Source organism: Haemaphysalis longicornis, unplaced genomic scaffold (assembly GCF_048455015.1).
Source record: "Haemaphysalis longicornis isolate Haplotype H1 unplaced genomic scaffold, Haemaphysalis longicornis Haplotype H1 scaffold_1, whole genome shotgun sequence".
NCBI classification, from domain to species: Eukaryota; Metazoa; Arthropoda; class Arachnida; order Ixodida; family Ixodidae; genus Haemaphysalis; species Haemaphysalis longicornis.
In genome coordinates this window covers 245,918,479-245,940,314 of record NW_027526203.1, presented here as the reverse complement: position 1 = coordinate 245,940,314, position 21,836 = coordinate 245,918,479, and the positions used below count along the sequence as shown (strand labels likewise).

General features: G+C 50.0%; 1 pseudogene; it reads right to left on the bottom strand.

Annotated features, from left to right (window-relative positions):
- Window positions 1-2,277: 2,277 nt before the first annotated feature.
- On the bottom strand, window positions 2,278-5,040 carry LOC144158462 (uncharacterized; annotated as a pseudogene).
- Window positions 5,041-21,836: the final 16,796 nt, after the last annotated feature.

Below are 21,836 nucleotides of genomic sequence, written 5' to 3'. Positions count from 1 at the left end.
AAGCGAAGTCTCATTTTGCGATACCACTCCGTCTTCCCCGAAGCTTTGTTCGCCTCATGGGGCTAAATTGTCGAGACCTGCGTTGATATTGCAACGCTCCACGGTCTGGGCCATTTGCAGAGGGGTTTGAAATACCCGAATGCACTACCCTGTTTTCAGAATGTTGCTTGGGGAGGCCACTATTGAATTGCCTCCCAGCCTCAACACCGCCACGACGGACGTGAACGTTACCATTCACCCGTCTTTTTCTACGGTGGTGTGTATGTGTGCGGTGTTTGTGCGCGACGTGTTGTCCTTGTTGCTCCATTCGTGCGCTCAACTGAAATTTGTGCGCACCACACGTGAGCTGAAGCACAGCTGAACTTTCTCGAAGGAACGTCGTCATGCTACGACGTCAAGGAGAACATTTTCGTGCGTGCGCATAGTGACAATACAAACTTTCTTATGGATTTTTTGTTGTTGGCTTCAGAAGTGCCTGTGTTCTTAGCCAACCCTTGTTCCTTTTGTTCTTGTTGTTGAGTGCCGGAATGGTTGTATGTGTTTGCAGTTATAGCGAGCATCAGCGCTATAATTTGAGGTGCCTCGTTGTTCGCAGGGTTTAAGCGCCCCGGAGACGCGACCCAATTTCTTTCTCACTCGCATTTAGTGGTTTTAGAATGTTTATGTTTTTGGTTTGCAGAGTATTCCGTCCCTTTTCAAGGGCTAGTTAATAGGTTGTGTTTGTAGTCGTGGTGAGAGAGAGTTCGGGTTAACTGAACTGCAGAAATGAGAGGGGGCTCATTTGTGGTTATACCTAGCTCCTTCCACATGTTTTTTTTTTTGCTGTTATCACTCAATGAGAGGTGAATCGAGTGGCCCTTTTAAATTCCTTTCGGGTTACTGAACCAAAAGGTCCAGTAATCTTCTTAAAGGGGGGAGTTGTAAGGTCCACTTATGAGGTCAGTGGGCAGGCGCCCGGGCTGCGCGCGAGAACTCGCCACTCTGTCTGGCGACGTAGCACTGCCAACACTGCAGGGCAGTCGACGCCAATTTGTCACGGCACGCACGGGAGACGGATTGTCTGGCTGACTGAATACCGCGGGGATAATCCCCTATTGAGAACACAGACGGCGCCGCCGGGTTCCGAGAATCGTCGGAGCGCGCGCCGCGCGCGCCTCCATTGTTAAAGCGCTCTCGTCGGCATAGTCCACTGTCGCCGCCTTTCGCCCTCACCCCGCGGGGTCGCGCGCGCTTGCTCGTCCGCGAACGGGCCGTTGACCCAAAGATGGTGGCGCCTCATTGAATATTCCATAGCGCACTGAGTGACAGCTGTCTACGTGAATTTGGGCACTCCCTTAGGCGTGTACGAATGCTACAGGGGCGTTCCCGAGAGAGCGTGAGGTCGAGGTGTTGTAAGGCCGAACTTGGCCGTTATATAGAAATGGTTCTTGTCTGAGCGCTGAGCTGGGCAGTTTCCGGCGGGATAAGGAGTCTCGACCGTTAAAGCTAGGTTGGGATTTGTGAGCCTTCTAGGCTAGAGGTTAGGATCGCGTCGGAAGTTTAGGGTACAGCGCCGTACCGCGCAACTAGACGGATCCTGCGGCGAGACAGGGTCTCGGCCGTCCTTTCTCGAGTGGTTTGGGTACGCTCCCAGGATAGGAGTTAAACGAAGTAGAGGAGCTCGAGTGATTTGTGCGCACTTGTAGCTAGCATCTATCTGAGGTTTGAAGTTTTTCCATTTATTACTCATGTACCCAGTTTTCCCACTGTAAATAGCTGTATATAAGCTCTTCGTTCTACCTAATAAACCTCATCACCTCGAGTTCGTCAATTCGACCGCCATCTCCACGAACGTCAACACAACCGCCCTGCGAGCCTCCTGCCAAATCAACCGGAGCCCGGGTGATTGGGTTCCTGATCGACACCGGACTTAAGGGAAACGGACCACGAGCATCTTTACTGCATTTTTTTTCGCGGTGCCAGAAGCTGGCAAAATGGTTGCGGACTGGAACGGCAAGGAAATATTTAAAAGTGTCGGGCTGGAAATGGTTAATCAAAGGACCCACAGAGTGGCAGCACGACAGGCAAACCGCTATGCGCCATTTGGGGGGCTCTTAAAAGAGCCGTTTGTGGCTTCTGAGCTGAAGGCTGGCGTGGTGGACTTCGCTCCAGTGGCACAATGCCAGAGTCCATGGCACGTCGTCAAGACTTGCACAGCAGCTGGACCGTTCGCAGAGGCTGAAGACAAGTGGCCTCACATGGCCACGGAAGCCAGTCAGACCACAGTGTGCGAAGAATTTAGTGAAGTGGAAGCAGGCGCTGTTCCTTCAAAAGCTTGATAGCTTCCGCTTGGCAGACACCTGGTTGGCTCCACTGCCAAGGCACCTCCCCAGAGTCGCTGCAGAAGTAAGCCACGAACAGGTTCCTGGCCTCTGCCGCTTCGCTCGGGAAGTTCCTGGCATGGGTGGTCTCCAGAGGGAAGTAGCCAGGGTCCGCGCCATCCCCTTGCACCTCTTGAATGCTTGGAAGCCAGTGCCCTGCAACAACGTTGCCAAAGCTGTCCTCACTGTCCATGTACACAGATGACTGAGTGTTCTGGACAGTGAGGAAGTTGTGCAGAACACAGGCTTGCTTGATGACAAAGTCGATGTTCTCGGGTTGCAAAGGGATGGTGCGGAATAGGATACACCATCGTGCAGCTGTAATACCGAAGGCGTTCTGGGCATACCTCCTGCAAGAGAAATAAGGCAAAGCATATGAGGCAGAGTATTTTTTTATAACTGAGGTTGCAATAAGTACACACCTTTCATACAGAAAAAATTGCGTCATTTAAAAAAATAAGATACTGTTTTTGGCCCCACCAGCACAGCGTTCACAATTAAAACATGTAATATGTGTTAATTAGCCTGTTCGCTATCGTGTACCATTGTATGCGGGTGCTTGTATACCGCTATGGGTGTGTGCAAACTCCTGCAAATTTGCGAGACCGTGTTCCAATTGCTTTTGACGGCACCTGCACATGCAATGCCAGAGCACCTCATCGTCTCTTATAATCCTCAAAAAGTGCACAGCATGCCTGGGAGGCACAGTAAAACCAGCGCCTCGTCCCACATGCCACCACCACATCAAATATCGTTGCAGCCATCGGTGGAGAAATGTTCTTAATACAGCCGCAGCTGCTTGGAGCAATGCAAGGAATAAGGAAAGCAGCGCTTGTGGATGACAGCAAGATAGAGTGAAGCAGATTGCCATTGTCCGCGCCCTACGTAATGTTGCATACATGTGACGAGATGCGAGATGGCACGACAGATTCGGTGCTGACTGGCCCTATTATTGATAACTTTTCAAATTCGCTGCATGAAGTCGGACCGTATTCAAGCATGGCGCCAGCCTTCCCTTCGGGGGAAAATGCACTTGTTTTTGTTGTGCACCCTGCTATAGGTCTGCGGTTGTAAGCACCGTGAGCAGCGGAGTCTGTTGGACCGTATAAAAGCATTGCCCTAGCCTTCCATTCGGGGAAAAAAAAACTCTTGCTTTTGTTTTGCGTTCTGCTACAGGTCTACGGTTGTAAGCACCGTGAATAGCAGAGTATGGAATTTCAAAGTGAAAACAATGCTTCTTATGCTGAGGCATTAGGAAACCCACGAATCGCGCAGAAGAAATACCGTCCACACGATTGTTCTTGCCAACACCACGCTGCAAACCACACTTTGCCTCTGGAAACGCCCTGGCTGTGCGGCAGAATGCAACCGTACATATGGCGCTGGTTCCGCTGCGCAGGTAGTGCCGTCGCGGGGTCGCAAGCCCCGCGCTTACACCCTATACGTCACCACCGCCCCACTTGCTCCCGCTTTATCATAACACAAACAGCTGGCTGCTGTTTGCACCAGCGAATATTTGTAAGGGAAATGAGGAAGGGAAATGCGTTGCTGGATTAGCAATTTCTCAGCAATTCTCAGCCTCCGATAATGTCAAACCACCATCTTACTTCAAGGGAACCACCCGAAATTGCACGCGTAGTGCTCGTGCCATGCGGCTTCAGCACATGGCACGAGCACCACGCATGCTAACATTTTTTTATATCTTACAAACTGTTCCACGCGAATTAAATTTTTTTCTGGGTCGTGGTTTTGAAATGTTTTCCTAAAAAATACATATTCTCAATTTTTCTACTATCGGTGGTTTGTTATGCACAAATCTTTTATATACACAACTCTTTTATACACAACTCATTTTGTTCCACAGCTTGACAAAAACTTTGAATTTGATATTTTTTTTCGCACCCATGATGTATAAAAACATTTAAAAAACTGGTGTTATTTGAAAGGCCGTTAAATAATGTGCAATTGTGTTCCTGTAATTCATGCCTAACCAAATTATTTTAGCAGAAAAAAAAGCTTTCTTGGAACCCTGATAATCGGTCAATTTTCCAGTGGTCACGACAGAGGCATTCATAATTACTTTTAAAAGACATCTGTGCAGCAGAAACTCTTGTGCACCATAGGCATTTTACTTGTTTAAACATTTGTGTGCCCAGGATGCTGCTATTGGGGCTCCTCTCGGTTGTTTTCCTATCGCTCTAAAAATATTTCTAAAATATTAATGCTCGTTCTACCTGCTCCAAAAGCCGATTTTGCTGCTCCAAAACCTACTTTAGCTGCTCCAAAATGACCTAATCACATCCCTGAACTGAAATGTTCTAAAAAATCAGCTGTATCCTCTTCTTTCGGCCCAACCCTTAAAGAAGTGCCACATAAAAGCTGGCAAAATACCTTGCACGGCTGAGACGGTAGTTGAAGACCCGCCTCTCGTCCCGCAGCTGCTTGGCATGAAAGGACCTGAGCAAATCCTTGCGCAGCTGGAAGGCCTCGTCCCCCACAAAGGCAAATGGTGCCGCTGTGGCACTCGTCCCAGGCAGCAGGCCAAGGCTGGAGATGTCCAGCGTCCCGTTGGCAAGGGCCCGCCAAACTTCGATTCTTTAAAAATTCCCCAGTCACTCTTGCGGCCCTCAGCTCCGACGTCAATCATAACATATTTGTACTGGCTGTCCACGACAGCCATCAGTACAATGGAGAAGGTGTGCTGAAAGAAAGAGCTCAGTATCACTGAACATATACCAACATGTAAGAAGTACAAGAATTTGACGCAATCGAATTAAAATCAACTGTGCTCTGTCAAAACGACGATGACGGCAGAAAGTTAACTTTTCCAAAATTAGGTCCAAAACCAAACGCGCCAACCCAGAAGTGATCTGCGATCTCCTATTGGTCGAGAGTATGACATAATAGTGTGCGCTCTTTATGCGAAAACCTGTTTCTTATCACGATGGTGCACTGCACTGCGAGTGGGCTCTGTTGTGCTTTACTGATACAGGTATTACATGCCCTTTCCAAGTGTTAAACTATAATCATCATTAGACACAACGGGTGCATGTTTTCTATTTCTGCACGCCCATGCACCCCTCTCAAAATGATTGATTGATTGATTGTAGGGTTTAACGCGCCGACGTAACGCAGGCGATGAGGCGCGCCGTAATGGAGGGCTCCGGATTAATTTTGACCACCTGGGGATCTTTAACGTGCGCTGAAATCTCGTACACACGGGCGTTTTTGCTTTTCGCCTCCATCAGAAAAGCAGCCGACGCGGCCAGGAATCGAACCGCGACCTCGTGCTCAGCAGCGCAACGCCTTAGCCACTGAGCCACCGCGGCGGGTCCCTCTCAAAATCCGAACTGCATCGATGTTGGCTTCATAACATGAGAAACCCAGGTGGTATTCCGACCACAGGAAGCGTTTTTTGTTCTCTTCACCAATGATTATCATCATTATCAGAGAAAGTTGTATTTTTTGCAATGTGTTTTGGGTGAACTGCAAATAAAATCAGTGACACGCCGAAAGCTTCCCTTTATTACTCACTTTGTAGTTGAAGTACAAGCTGCCAGATTCGGCAGGTGCTGTGATGGCCACATGTTTACCATCTACAGCACCTAGGCAGTTTGGAAATTGCCACCTGTTTCCGAAGCCCTGAGTAATGTGCACCCCGTCCTCTTGGCTAGGGACCTGAAATGATTTTGTTTGCACTTTTACATATACAGCTTTGTCAAAGTTGAACTGGTGTAGCTTTAAACAGCTGGGCTATGGTATGGTTCAGGGTTTTTTTTCACCACTGTGGGCGTCGATAGAAATTCCGCCCACTGCCTTTGGTAGGCCACGCACCACTCCCACAGACCCACCCGTCTGAAATGAGGGCCTCAGGATCCAGGAGTGGCCACTGTGCGAAAGCAGCGCCAATGGAAACGGGCCGTACCTCCCTCCACCTGGTTACGTGAAAAGGAGTCTGAGCAAGTGGCTTTCAAGTCTCAGATTGCGTGCAAATCTTTGAGACAATGCCGCTTTCTTATTTTTTTACCGCGCTGCTGCACCACAATATTATGTATTTCACTAGAAGTGTTTAATTCTTGTGATGAAAATTTGAAATTCTTAACTCCCGCCCCCCCCCCCCCCCCCCGCCACGTTCTCAATATGGCCCTCTCGATACTTTCTGGGGAGAACTCTGTTATAGTTATAATTACAAGTGGCAGTAGCAAGATGTTGCGCATGACACTACGATAATACACTGCTACCAGGTTGGGCCACTTGTTGCTGTCGCGTGCAAGTTCAAAGCGACCACAAAAAGGGGTCCGGTGGCTGTGTATTATGTAGTATTGTGTGCATCAATGGTCTGCCATAACTTGTACAGTTACGTTCGTCGTGCCACTCACCAAAATCGCTCCTTAAATGTCTACCGTAAAGTTCCGAGCGAATGCCCACGCCCGAAACATCGCCCACCCCCTTTTCGTGGTGAAATATCCAATTTATAAAAGACTCAAACGATTGCCCACCCCCTAAAACCGCGCTAGCTTCGATGCCTTTGACAGCCCGAGGAGCTCCCTCTGCGGAAACGTCCCACGGCTGCAAACACCTCACACGTCTCGATTTTTGAAGAGATGTTTTCGGCTCTACTGGCAAGAGAAGGAGGAAGGGGTTGTAGATGGGACGAATAGAAAATAGGAAGGGGTAGTAGAAAGGATGAAGAGCGGGGAGATAATTGCCCAGTTGAGATCCAGGTACCCCCGTTTTGGTCGGTGGTATGCCACTTTTTGTAGTCTTCGCGCCCGACGCGAAAGATCGCCCTTGCTGTATTTTTCATTTGATATCTCTGTACTTTTGATGGGCGTTCTTTCTGAACTTTACGATAGTCAAAGATAGCACAGCAGCTTTGTTATAAAAAGTGCTTCAATTATTTACAGTGAACATGACATCACCATACTGTGTTTGTGGTGCTACAATAGTCAAACAGCCATGCATAAATCACTGCTAAACATTAGTATAATATCACGCCGGGTAAAGGCTCCGTACCTTCATATATTCCTCCTTCAGGCGAGCCCATATTGCTCGGCAGGTGGTGTGGATTGCCAGCCTCGCTGTTTCGACGCCCACACAGTAGGCAAGGGCCACGTGCTTAATGCCCTCGCCGGATGCTAGATAACTGGCGCGCGCGACACACACACACACACACACACACACACACACACACACACACACACACACACACATACACACACGCACACGCACACGCACACGCACACACACACGCACACACGCACACACGCACACGCACACGCACACGCACACGCACACACACACGCACGCACGCACGCACACAGCACTGTCACTCCCGTTAAGCGCCGCACGATTTACAGTGTGTCGTTTCGAACTTGTCGGCCTCTCACAGATATGAACCACAGCTGAACTCACAGCTCACAGCTGAACTGAATGAACCACAGAACGCCGGGGCACGCGGTCGTTTCACCCCCCCCCCACCCCACACTGCTCCCCCTTCCCCTTTACCCAGGAAAAACAAAAAAAAAGACTGCCCAGCCACCGCCCTACAGCCTGTCTGGACCTGCCGAATCACGCAGTACTCGTTCGTTGAGATGCAAACACCAGGTAACTGCAGGCGCTTTCAGAAAGGCGCCTTGAAGAAGCATCCAGCTCTGCATCGACGGACTCCAATTTGATCTGCAAATGCGTGTTTCCTTTTTGTTAGTTTACATCCTGGAATAAAGTTTTCTGTTCCATCGTGCAAACGTTCGTTTTGTTCAGATGAGCGTGAATGTGGCTTACATCGCATTATCTGAGCCGCATCGGAAGGGCCCACGTAACAAGAGCGCGAGAGAAGACGATGTCGCGAAATTGGCTGCGCGCACCGCCGCGCGACTACCGCCGGCGCACAAAGGCGCTCCAGCGCTCCGGGCTTACAGTGCCCCGCTGTCGCGGCGGGGAACCACACTCCCGCTCATTGGCAACCGGAAGCAGTAAGCCTATGGTCAAACCGCTCTCACCCTCGCGGTATACCACAATGCCACACCTCGCTTCCACGGGCGTCCACGGGCGGCGCTGCATGCGCCGGCGGCCACGCGCTCGCAGTGTCGCGTTTCAATCCGTGAGCACTGTACATCAAGCGGAGTTACCTTCTGTGCTGGCCATCAAAGAGTTTCGAATGTGTTCCTTGATGTGTCGTTTTGGGAGGGCGGACGACAAGGAGCTATGATTTCTTGTGTGAACACTGGAGGCCACAGGCTTTAGGACATTGGCGTACTAGAAGTGAGATGACATGCGTTTGTGTGAGCGTCCTTTAATTTTTGCAATTTCTAGCACACCCCAAAGGCGCCCGCAGGGCCGCTAGACATGCCGTGGGCGGACCGCACAGCGGGGCGATAGGTCACGTGACGCTATCACGTGGCATTCAGCGCGAATGCAGGGGGTAAACCCGTATATGTGCTCGGTGAGTACACCACCTGCATTCCCCGTCTCCGCTTGGGCACGTACCTAGATCGGTAACTCAACGGGCTCTAGCTTTGGTACTCTATTAGTTCCAGGTTCGATTCCTGGCGGCGCCAGGAAATTCTTTTATTTGTTCGTGGAGTTTTCTGTTGACACCAATGGTCGCGAAAGAACCCTTTGGGGGGGGGGGGTAGAGGTGAGTGAGTGAGTGAGTGAAAAAGACTATTAAATGCCGGCAACAGACGTAGTGTTGCCACTACGCCCGGACGGAGCCACTCGTCGGTCCTTTGGCCACTCTACTAGACGGGCACCGTCACTACTCACTGCAGTGGTGGTCGTCCCCTTCCCCGGAGGGAAGATGACGCCCCGCAGCTTTCACTCCGGTGCTGCCGTTCGAGAGCCGACAGGATCTGCTGGACAGCTGAAAGTTGGTCCTCCTTGCTGTAACTTCGCGTGACGTCTTGATACCACGGCGGGAGGTCGGTCCTGGTTGAAGCCTCTACTGGTCTAATCTCACAGTTCCACAATAAATGGGCAGCAGTCGCTCTGGCGTTGTTGCACAACACACACGTGTCGTCTGGGTACAGTTCTGGTGATATGTGCCGCATTATGACCGGGGTCAGTAATGATTTGGTCTGCAGTTGTCTGAATATTGATGCTTGCTCTCTAGTTAGCTCGGTGTGTGGCGGTGCCATCACTCTTCTATTGTTTCTGTAATACTTGGTTACACCTTGAAAGGTGTCGAACCTATCTTTGGTCTCCATCCACCACTCTGCAGACGAATCCATTACTGTCGCGCGGCCTGCTAATTCTCGCGCTACAGTATTAGCCGTCTCGTTGTGATTGGCCATTGTCTGTGACACATCGTTCCCTGCATGGGCGGGGAACCACTTCACTGTTATCCTCCGTTTGTTAAGGTTCATAGCGGTGAGCACCCGCACTGCTCCACTGCACATTCGGCCTTTGGCAAAGTTACGCACTGCACCCATTGAGTCACACAGCACTGTTGTTGTTTCTGGGTCGGCGATGGCCATGGCGATGGCCGGCTCCTCGGCATTCTGTGCTTCGCGTGTTGCGATGCTGGCTGCTGTTATTGTTTCCCCTGTCTTTGCATCAATGACCACAGCCATGAAGCATCTACGGTCACTGTACTCGGCTGCGTCCACAAATCTGATACCAGGCACGTTAGAATGTTGTTCAAGCATGACTTTTGCCCTAGCCACTCTTCTTTCCCTGTTGTGAGTAGGGTCCATGTTGCGGGGGATAGGATAGACCCTGGTTGCATTCCTGACGTCAGCCGGAATATCTTCTTGCTTGTTGAGGTGCCGAGTTTTTGACACCGTTTGCAGCCCTAGTTTGGCAAGGATGGATCTGCCAGTCTTGGATCCCTTGAGGCGCTCGAGTTGTGCTACTCTCTGGGCTTCACTGATTTCCTCTAGCGTGTTGTGAATACCGAGCTCTAGGAGCTTCTCCGTGTTTGCCAGATCGAGGACACCGGTAGCTGCTTTGTACGCCTTTCGTATGGCAGCGTTCAGACGGTTACGTTCATGTAGTAGCCATTCGTGGAAAGCCGCGGTGTAAGCAATGTGGCTGATTGCGAAGGATTGGATCAGCCGTAGCAGGCTGTCCTCTTGCACACCAGATCTTCTATTTGCCACTCGCTTAATGAGCTGCGTAGCAGCCGCGACTTTACCAATGGGACGGGTGACAGTCTCCTTGTTTCTACGGTTCCTCTCAATCAGGAAGCCCAGCACTCTGATCTTTGTCACCTCAGGGATCGCTTGCCCGTTGTTAGTTCGTAGCTTGATGTCGCTGTCTTGCTTGAGCCGTGTTGTCGGGGGAATAATCAGTAGTTCTGATTTACTCGGGGAGCCGACAAGGCCCGTGCCTTGCAGTTGATCTTCTATGGATTCTACAGCTTGTCAGAGAGGATTCGATGTGTCCGTCGCATCCACCTGGCACCCATAGTGTAATATCATCCGCGTATATCGTATGTCTCAATTCTGGTACTGTTTCCAGTCGTCTTGCGACGCCAATCATTACAAGGTTGAAGAGTAACGGTGAAATCACCGACCCTTGGGGAGTTCTACACTTCCTAGCTTCCTTTCTTCGAGGGTGTGGTCACTTGCTTGTATCTGTGCGGTGCGCTCCGAGAGGAAGTCGCGTACGTAGGTGTACGTCCGTGTTCCCATCCGCAGGGCGCATATCTGGGAAAGGATTGCAGAGTGCTTCACTTTGTCGAAGGCACTCTGCAAATCCAGTCCAAGTATGGCCTGGTTGTCCTTGGTCTTGTTGTCAATGATTTCAGCCTTGATTTGTATCATAGCGTCTTGAGTGCTCAATTTGCTTCTGAAACCGAGCATAGAGTCCGGATATAGTTTTGTACGTTTGCCATCGATTCATGAGGACGTGTTCCAGCACCTTCCCCACGCACGATGTCAGGGAGATTGGGCGTAAGTTCTCGATGCCGAGTGGCTTGCCTGGCTTTGGGATTAGAAAGGTCTTTGCTGTTTTCCATTGTTTTGGTAGTTTGCCTTCTTTCCAGCACCTGTTGAACAGGGCCGTAAGGCTGGCTATCGCCGGTTCGCTGAGGTGTTTGAGCACCTTGTTTGTTACTCGGTCCGGGCCGGCTTCTGAGCGGCAGTTCAATTCCTGAACCGCCGTGCGAACCTCCCAGACTTCAATGTCCCTGTCTAGCTTGTCGTTGGCCGGTCCCCACTAGTCGGGGTGGCTTTCCTCAGGGTTGGTCGATAGATATTTGTTACCAATCTGCTTGTACATCTCTTCCTGCCCTAGCTCTCTCATTGCCTTGTTCAACACTTTGCTTAAAGGAGTACTGACGCGAAATTTCTCGCTTTCAGTTTTTATGCTGTAAAGAATACCTATTGGCCCAGTAAATACGAAAATCGAACCGGAAGCCGTCAGCCGCCAACACAGAATTCATTATAGCACGCTTATTGCAACCAATTTCAAATTCCGTCACCGCGCGGGAAAATGGCCGTTCGAAGGCCAGCCTGCATGCGGGCCAGCCTTACGTCACGGTCTCACCCGTGACGTCAGGGACGTTTTTCGTTCCTCCATCGTGTGCTACGATTGCACATGGTCCGCCCTCGCCCGCGCAGTCGACATGTCGTCGCAATCGTCAGGCTCGGATGAGTCGCTGCCACCCGACAGACAGAAAAACTTTATTTGGCCAGGTGATTAGGCCGGCGATGTCTTCGCCGTCGTCCGTTTTTTAATATCACTGCGACTCGAACCGGCGCAGTCCGTGATAGCAACAGCTTGTCGCCACTCTTCTAATCAATCTGATCGCGAAAAAGAAGTTCCTCATGCGAGAAAGTAGATGTTAGTGTGTTGAAAAATTGTGCTAGGGGTTGTTATCAGCGCTGAATTTAAAAGTGGCGTTCAGATATTTGCCGCGATGGTAAGCCTACGCTGACCGGCGGCGGAGGTCCGGCGCTCCGACCCAGCACTGCCGGCACAGCGGTGCGGCGAGTGGCCGACAGATGGCGCCACCTGCGCGCTACAATCAAAACAGGCCACGGCAGCGGCAGATGTCCTGGTCACCGATCGCTGAAACGGAGATTATTGCCAAAATAAAGCTCCATATGCGAAAAAGGGGATGATAGTGTGGGGAAAAGTTGTGTAAGGGATGGTCATTCGCAGTTGTACAGATACCAGCGATCAAATAGTCGCCACGATACCAACGATAGTAAGCCTAAAGTTCCCAACACCCAAGGTGACCCGTGCAACCCCGATCCCGCTGGCTTGGGCGACAGTTCTAGCGGCCGCCGCCGTGCGCGAACTCAGTCCACGTTTAGCGCTGCATGTGGTCGCGTGGAAAAAAATGCATCTTGGCGTCGTCGTCGATTTACTCGGACAGGATTCGCATACCGCGAGCTTGCCATAGCACAACTTGGGTGAGCTGGGCGACGCGCACCGCCGCGTCGCCGTGGTGCCCTTCGACATCGCGCACCGAGCGGTGCCGGCACCGCGCAGTTTTCGGCACCAGTGCAAGGGAATACCATGCGCCGGCCACGAACTGAAGAGCAAAGACGTCGAACACGCAACGTTTACAAGCATTGCTCACACAGCTACGCCCACGTCTCCTGCCCAAACGAATACCACCGACAACAGCAGCGCAGGATATCGTTTCCGGTTCCGAAAACGACCATATGACGTCACCCTGAACCGGCCAGACACGCAGGCCGATGTTTTGTCACGCCGAAAGCGATTTCGCTAGTGCTGCCGATTTGTGAAAGGTCGTGGCCTGGGCAATCAAAATCGATTTCAGATGTGATTCCGGCCTCGGATCGCTGCAAAAATTTCTGTGAGGCATCTGTACAAACTACTGAAGCCACTGATATCATTTTTTGGGCGTCAAAATTTGGTGTCAGTACTCCTTTAAGTTGTCATGTTGGCGATACTTGGTTCTGGTCTCGTCCAGCAGGTGACGCAGTAACGCCCACGTCTTACCCACATGTAGTTGACCATATGCTGCATTGCAGATCTCTGTCCACTGTTGTCGGCAGAGCGCAGTGCAGTGTTTTTGGATTGCACGGTTGAGGTCGGCGACCTTCTGCCTTAACTTTCTGTTGTTACGTTGCTGTTTCCACCTCTCGTGGATGGGTAGCTTCGCTTCTATCATGTGTGCTAGGCGGTTGTCGATTTTCTCAATCTCCGGTACCGTCTCGATTTCCTCAGTTGCGGCCTTAGCGCTTTCCAATATTTTACTTGTCCACGCGTCTATGTCCTGGATTTCTTCTTCTTCCCTCGGTAACAGGGTGCGATAGAGATCCCAATCCGTCAGCTTGTGTATTCGCTTCTCGAACGGTTTGTCTTCGACGGGAACCTTTATTTCTAGGATGTAATGGTCGCTGCCTAGATCGAGGCCTGTATTGGACCATGTTGGAAGTCTGCTATTGCTGGTAACCCTGACGAAAGTAAGGTCTGCCATTGTGTTTCTATCTCTTATGGAGCCGGTTCACGTTGGTTGTGCGGGGTCCGTCATTAGGATTAGGCTTTCTTCTTGGGTGGCCTCCAGGAGGTCTCTTCCCTTGATAGGACTCTCGTCGTATCCCCACTCCCTGTGATGAGAATTGAAGTCACCGCAAATAATGAGGTTGGCGTTGTGTCCTGCTATTTTGATGACCTTACTCATGAGAGTTTTGAATCGCTGTCTGTGGTTGCTCGGGCTGCTGTATACGTTGAGGATGTATATACTCTGTTTCCTCTTCTTTCCGACGACCACTTCTGTGATGATGTGCTCGGCCGATGATTTCTTCAGACCCTCCCTTTCTTCATAGAATATTCCTTTCCTTATCAAGGTACATATTCCCCTTCCTGAGCCGTTGATTGCTCGACTCGGAGAACAGGCGTGCACCCCGTATCCCGGTAACCGTACGTCCTCGTTTAGGGTCTCCTGTAGTACTAGTATGTCTGGCTTTCTGGTTGACTGCATGATTTGGACCTGGAGTATTGCCTTCTTGCTATGAAAACCGTGGCAGTTCCACTGCCAGATGACCAGGGTCTTGTCATCTACTGCGCTTGGGGTGTTCCTGTCCGTGGCGACATGCTAAGGTGTACCTCATCTCTTATCTGTGGTACGGCAGCAGGACTGAGGCCTAATTCGACTCTTATTTGTTGTACGGCTGCAGCCATGTGCTGCTGTACCACTGGCGGCACGTATTGCTGGACGGTCGTGCTGATATTCTGCTGCAGGGCCGGCGTAACCTTCTGTTGTATGATCGTTTCCACACTTTGCCTAACTGTTTCCACGAAATCTTCGCGGATCTCTTTCTTAAAACTGTTGATCGACTGTACTAGGCTTGCCACCGTGCCTTCTAACTTGTCCACCCTGTCTACTAGTTTGCGTTTCTTTAGGCTTTCGATGGCCCTTCTCTTGGGTAATGGTTCCGGGACCCCTGCTGCTTGTTGATTCTTTCCGTTAGTTACCACGTCCTCATTCATCGGCTCGGCTTGCTGCTCCTCCAGCACTTGCTGAGGCTGTTGCCCTTGTTGCCCTTGCTGCATTTCTCGAATCTGACTTGCCTGTAGTACTTGTTGAACTTGTAGCTGCTGACTAATCATTTTGATCTGTTCAACCATGCTTTCGATTGTTCTGCGTAACTGCGCGTTCTCTTTGCGGAGTACATCCACTTCATTTTGTGTCACCTTGTCTTGGCTTGCCTTGTGGTTGTTCGGTGTGGCGGACCGCTTTGTAGATTCCCCTTTCGCAGCGTCGTTTTGGACGACCTGGCTCCAGTAGACACTGTCCTTCGATTTAGATCTACCCCTGCTTAGGTCTCTCCTGTTACTTGTACCTCGTTCCGATCTCCTGCTTAACGAGCGTGGTTGCCTTCCCTGATTCTTAGTTGAAGCACTTTCAAGTTCTGGGAAACTGTTAGGCGCCAGGTCCTCCTGCACTTTCCTGCGCCGTTCTTCTTCAGCTTCCTTCCTTGCCCATCTTCTTTTGGTCACCACGTAAGGTGTCTTGTATCTGTTCTTGTAACCGTTGCTCCCGGTGGGGTGGGGGCCGTTACACAACCTGCACTGGGGCTGGCATACCTCGTCGTGTCCCCCCTTTGGATTCTTCATCCCGCATTCGGAACACGCCCGCACGTGCGGTGTTGGGCAGACATCTCTCCGGTGCCCGGAGAGATGTCTGCACAGCACAGCACACGTCATGCAGAAATCGAAGTGCTTCCGGTATAAGCGGCATTGTAGGATACTGGAACCGCAATACCCGTTCTCTTTCGAAGGCGACAATGATGGTTGGGGTGTTGCCAATTCTCCTTGCTCCTATAACCGTTGGGTTCCTATCCGTGATCAGCTTGGCTAAAATCGTCTCTTGCGAGTGGTCGAGCGGCGTGTTTCGTATAACGCCCTTCGTCGTGCCCTCGGGTACCGTCGCGTACGCCCTCACCTCGTACTTCTTTCCGCTGATCTCGACCTCCTTGATCATCGAATATTTGCATTCCCGGGCATGGTCTGGTGTACTCACGATGATAATGTTCTGCTCCTTGTTTGCCACGAAAGCGTCTTGCTCCGTATCGGTTATGGGTATGCCTGCTGCCTTAGTGATAGCTGTCTCGATGGCCGGGAGCGGGGTCTTCGCCACGCACAGTCCACCACGCGGTCTTAGTATAATTTTGCCGTCCTCTCTCGGTAGGTTAGTGTTAAGCCTTGCTGCCATCGTAGCTGCTGCCGCTGCCTCGTTGCAAACGTCTTGGCTTCCGTTCGCGCTGCTGGCACAGAGCCCAAAGCTCGTTCCTCCCTTGGCTTTTTATTGCGACCGACCGTCGTCCAGCCTGCTTTCTGTCCTTGATTGTCCGATGTCATTTCCTCTCCTGTGACCTCTACACACATCCGGCCCGTGTCGTCAGTGGTGAGGATCCCTGACTCCTCGGTCTCTGTGGGCATCATTTCTGCTTCAGCCGTCTGTAGCGGCGTTAGGCTTAGCTGGCTATCAACGCCATGTATTGCGTTCCGAATCGGTTAGGTTTAGCTCCGAACGGAGAAAACAATCGCCAAAAAGATTCGAAGAAATCGTACCTTCTGAATAATTCCGGTATCGGCGTGTGCGCGATGACCTCCCAAATCTTCTGGAACTAAAAACTTTCCGATACCAATTAATTTCGACTCGTTAATTAGCATTAAAGCGGGAGCACGTTTGGAACACGACCGCTCGGCCTGCTGCTGATGATGATCCTCGGGGTAGAGGTAAAAAGCTTTGCTTTAAAATGAAGTAGTTGGATTAGATTGCCCCCAGTAGCCACCAGTGTAGCGAGAGAAAGCAATGAAAGATGCGCCACTCGTACAAGCCCTGTCCAAAGCCTGTATGTGGAGTGTGACAAGTGGTGCCTGGAGTACCAGCGAATTTATGTTGATCTTTTATATGCTTGTAAAATATCATCAATCGATAACCATCCTTTTAAACCTGTTTTTATGGATACATCCACGTCACAGCTGTTTTTAAATCGTCCATCTCTGTCTCTACCTTTCTCACTTAGGGTGAGAAGGGAAGCTTCTGAACTGTCAAACTCCTTTTTGGACACATTCTGAACATCTACCATTGACTTTATAGCCCCCTGGCAATCTCGCCCTGTATTGTGTGACCTGCCCTTTACACAATTACAGAAAAGCAGGGTACCACAAATCGCGATTTCACAACATTTTCAGTATCTGCAGCAAAAATACCAGGCTGCCAAATTTTTTAGTGATGCATCGAAAACTTCCACCGCGGTGTCTTGTGCTGCGCACGGACCCAACTTTACCGCCTCTACATCGATGCATGTAAATTCAAGCATTTTCACGGCGGAAGCGTATGGCATTTTTCTTGTTGCTGGTCACATTGTTCAACATCACATTCAAAAATACATCATCTACACAGATTCACTCAGCGTTGTACGAGCATTATCATCCCAAAAGCGTTCTAAAAATCACGTCATAAATCTAGTTTTTAAGACTTTAATGTCAGCGTATGTCAAAAATCTCGAAGTGATTGTATGTTGGGTACCGGGTCACTGTGGGATTGCGGGAAATGAGACCGCAGACCAAATGGCCGCCGCTGCGGCACACACGAACACAGTGGACATTACAAAAGTACCGTACACCGACCTCAAGCCATACATAAGAGAACACCTTCGCAGAACCTGGCAAGCCGACTGGAGCACACAGACAGACAACAAGTTACACTTAATTAAACCACACCTAGGACCATACACTACTGACTCACACAACAGATTCATTGAAGTTGCACTAGCTAGATTGCGGATAGGTCACACACACGCAACACACTCCCATCTGCTCACTGGTTCTCCAAGACCCTTGTGTAGCAGGTGTGGGGAGGGCCTATCTGTAATTCACATTCTCATTACATGCAGAGCACTCCACAGAACAAGACGCAAATATTTCCCACGACTATACAGACAACACATCCCACTACATCCAGCACTGTTTTTAGCGGATGATCCCATAGTCCCCCTACAACGTACTTTTAGGTTTCTTAGCGAAATCAAATTTTTACAGCTTATTTCCTATCACGCGTAATTCTTGCACGTAGTTTCATGCCCTGCACTATCACACCCTGGCCTTTTACACCAGCCATCCTCATCGTCTCACTGATTTTACTATTTTAATCTCTGCTCTTATTGAGTAGTCTTAGGGATTACATCTTCAACCGTCATACATAACCATAGCTTTGGCGCTCTTTGCCCTAGTTGGCCTTGCGCCATAAACATCCAATCATCATCATCATCAAGATGCGCCACGCCCTAGTGGCGCATCCTTGGTGCGCGCTGCCCTGAACCAATTAAGTCACCTCAATAATCAGCAAATCGCATGAATCGCATTTTTAATGCGTTTTAACCCTGCCCTGAAATATTATCATGAGCTCATTATTATCACCACAGCTCCGCATGCCCGAGTTTCGCTCAAACTCGGGCCTTCTGTAATAGCACCCCTGAAGTGAGTGGCAGCAGTAACTTGGCAGAAACCCAAAATTTAAAATAATGTTGGAAGCGAGATTTCTTTTCCGAATAACAAAACATTTCCGTGAATATGCTTTCATTTTGTCCAAGGCAATTTTCCTTTCGGCTTACAAGAAATTATATCGCAAAGACTTTCTATCGCACACCTCAGCGGCCTACAATTTTATGCCGCCATTTACAGCGCGCCACAAGGCACGTTTCCGCACGTGCGCAGCTTCGTCCAGCTCAACTGCGCAGATTTAGTCGCTGCTGACGCTTGCGAGCGCAGTGCAACCAGAGCCCTTGCTCTCACCCAGGTCCCCATCCCTCTCGATATCCTCTCTGACTCCCAACAGGCATTTCGAAATTACATTAAGGAACGCATCCCTCCCCCCCCCGCCCCCCTCTGCCCTCAAAATTGTTTTCACCAATCCCCCATCCGACCCCTTGACGCTGGTGAGGAGTCCGGCCCACACTGACATGGGCGTTAATGAGGCGCTCCCTCACCCCCGCTGCAGCTCACATGTGGCGGCTCGTACAAACACACACCTTCCCCCATCGTCCCCAATAGGCCCACGCAAAACCCCACATTTTTCCTGTCCTAATTGCCAGGAATGTGGGACCCTGGACACCCACTACCACTCGCTTTGTGAGTGTCCAGCTTCCACATAACCCCCTCTTCCCTACCTCACCCTCTGGGAACAGCTTCTCTCTCTTCCCATCTCTCTGATGATGATGAAGGTGATGATTGTTAATGGTATCCTCTTTGTAACGGGGTAATGACGTGTCAACTTACCAAATAAACTAGTATATCTATTATTTATTCTCTTCGTTTAATTGTAGCTCTGCTCTTAGGGCAGGCTAGAAATACTTTATTTTTTGTTACAGGTGGCAGCTGAGGCAATATTTCCCTCTTTGATTTTCCCCTCTCAACATTCCTCGTACCATATTCCCCTCTGTCCACCAGCATTCAAATCTTCTTTTAGACTCCTCGATAGCCTTGAAGTAACTTCCTCTGTACTACCCTTAAATCCTAGAGCTCCTGGAATCCGAATATTTCCCTCTGGAGGATTTGGATGCACACTCACGTTCTAAAAATATGTGCCGCAGAGTTTCTGTTTCTTTCCCCCAGACCATGCATATCCCATAATTTTCTGTATACTTCTCCACAAAGTTCTTAGTTCTCAAACAATCTGCACCAGCTTCAAAAAGCAAACAACTGTCATTGGAATTGTCGTAGAAATTTTCTTTTCTCGTGTCAAATTTCTTAGCCCTGTACATAACTAACGACGTTTTAGCTTCCATTTTTTCTCTCCATTTATTTGTTTCTATCACGCCTTGCTTCTTTTGCGGTTACCTTGGCTGTCTTTGATTCTCTACTGTTCTATATTTCCGTATTTCATCGTTATTCTTCTAGTCTTCCTTAACCACTGCGTGTCCACGCTTTTCAAGTATAGTTACCTAAAAACCTTAGCTGCCCACCTTCGTTGTTCCATTCCTCTCAACCTCCCGTCAAGACACGTTTTGGTCTGAGCTTCTTGAACTTCAAACGACGCCCAGCCCATACCTCCCTGTACTACTTCGTTAGTTGTTTTACCGTGCGCTCTTAAGGCCAAACGGCCTGCCGTTCTCTGGTTCACTTCAAGACATGATAGAGCGTCTGATTTTAAACAGAGTACTGCATTCTCAAACGTTAGGCCCGGAACCATTACTCCTTCCCCATTCCTCTGACTACTTCGTATTTGCCATACCGGCACAGAGCTCTATGCTTCATTATAGCTGCGTTTCGATTTCAATTATTATTGAGTATCTCCTCGTGAGTTCTTAAGTAGTGGTCCACTTCAGAGTTGTGGAGCTACCCCACCGGAATTGAAATCACTACGAATTCATTCCAAAATTTCCCACACCCTAATAGAAGGGGAATGGAATGGGAATAGAATTAGGCGTCTTTTGCCCGGAATGGAATGGGAATGGAATGGGCTGGATGTTTTGACGAGCTGTGCCGATCTTCCGGTGGAATCTACCGCCAAGCTGGCTCTTGAACTACTCGTACAGTTTGCAAAGAACTTGCTTGCAATAACTTCTCCCTTTCTAGGGAGGTGCTTGGGGGATGTTAGGAAACTAGGGGAGGTGTCCAGAAGGCATTGACAACTGAAGATCTTCGCTTGGAGGTACTTTTGTATCCTGTGGGGGGAAGTGTAGAAAATATGGAGGGATGCAAGAGACACTCTTTGGCAGCCATGATCGCTAACTGGTTACTTGGGATCTCCTCAGTGTGCGTGGGGCTCCTAACAAAGCGAATGTACAAAAAAACAAGCTGTACAATTTGATCCGAAACCGCCCTCTAAGAGTTCCCGGCATGCATTTTAACAGCATTGCATGAGCGTCAGAGGCAGCTGAAAAATGCGCCAGATTGTGTCCGGGAACGGGAACGCTCTTCAATAGCGTCTGATGTTGAATAGGTACTCTTAATGTCAAGACAATCAACAAGCGAAACTATAATATTCTGGATGAGTTCGCGACTTTCTTAAAGTTAGCGCCTGTTTCGTGACGCTGTTTTGTGACCCTACCCTTGTGTGACGCAGGCTCGGGCTGAGACTGGCGGCTACGTCTACCACAGTGTTGCCCCCACGCCGCCAATGGACAGCTCCGGAATGCATTGCACCTGAGGAGGCCAGAGGTGCCTCAGACTTGCAAAAAGCGTGACTTATGGCTCTTCCTCACGCCGCACGGTTTCTGTGCCGACACTCCATTTTCCCACCTTATTCTTTCACCCCTGGAGGTCAGGCTTCCGCGACCGTGACGATAGGTGACCCATTGACACCACTGGATTCTATGAGCAAGTTAACAAATATAGTTTGTTCGGCGTAAGAGAAACTGGAAGCGTCTTTGAAATAGCGGCGTGTCCCGCATAAGCACTTCCTCATGTCGCTAAGGAGTATTACTAGGTGCCTCTTCGCTTGGATAGTGGAGCAAAGACGGCAGGCGGACGATTGGTAACAGCCTTGAATCGTCGGTCCTGACGTCGCCACAGACAGGTAGCGCCGAGTGGTTTGAAGTACTTCCGCACAGCTCGTCAATTGCGGTGCTCGTAGCACATTCGTCGAAATTTTCGGCGCGTTCTAGTGTTAGGAATTAGGGGCGCTCATGCTTGGGATGTAATTGCCTTCCAGTCCAGTGTCCGTTGCCTCAAGGCTCCTGCCGTTGGTCTACCGTTCTACCGCATTCACTCCTTCCGCACTTCTTTGCAAACACGGCCTGAAACCAGAAGTGCCATCCGTAAAGCCTTCGAGCCCTACTGCAGATCGCGCGGCCACGCAAGATTCACCTGCAGGGGCGCTTTTGTGAGTCGAGACAGATCATGCCGAATTAAGCTGGCGCGTAGTCTTCTTGCTATGTGCATTTGTGTTTAGTCTGCTTCCACAGCGTACTTTGTGCCCAGATGACGTCTTTTTGTGCTGTAGAGCCACACATCAACTGGGTAGCGCCTGTTCGCCAAAAGACTAGTCGCCCTCCCTGACACCTTCTTCCGCCCTCAGAATTCTCCCCACCGCTAACTGTT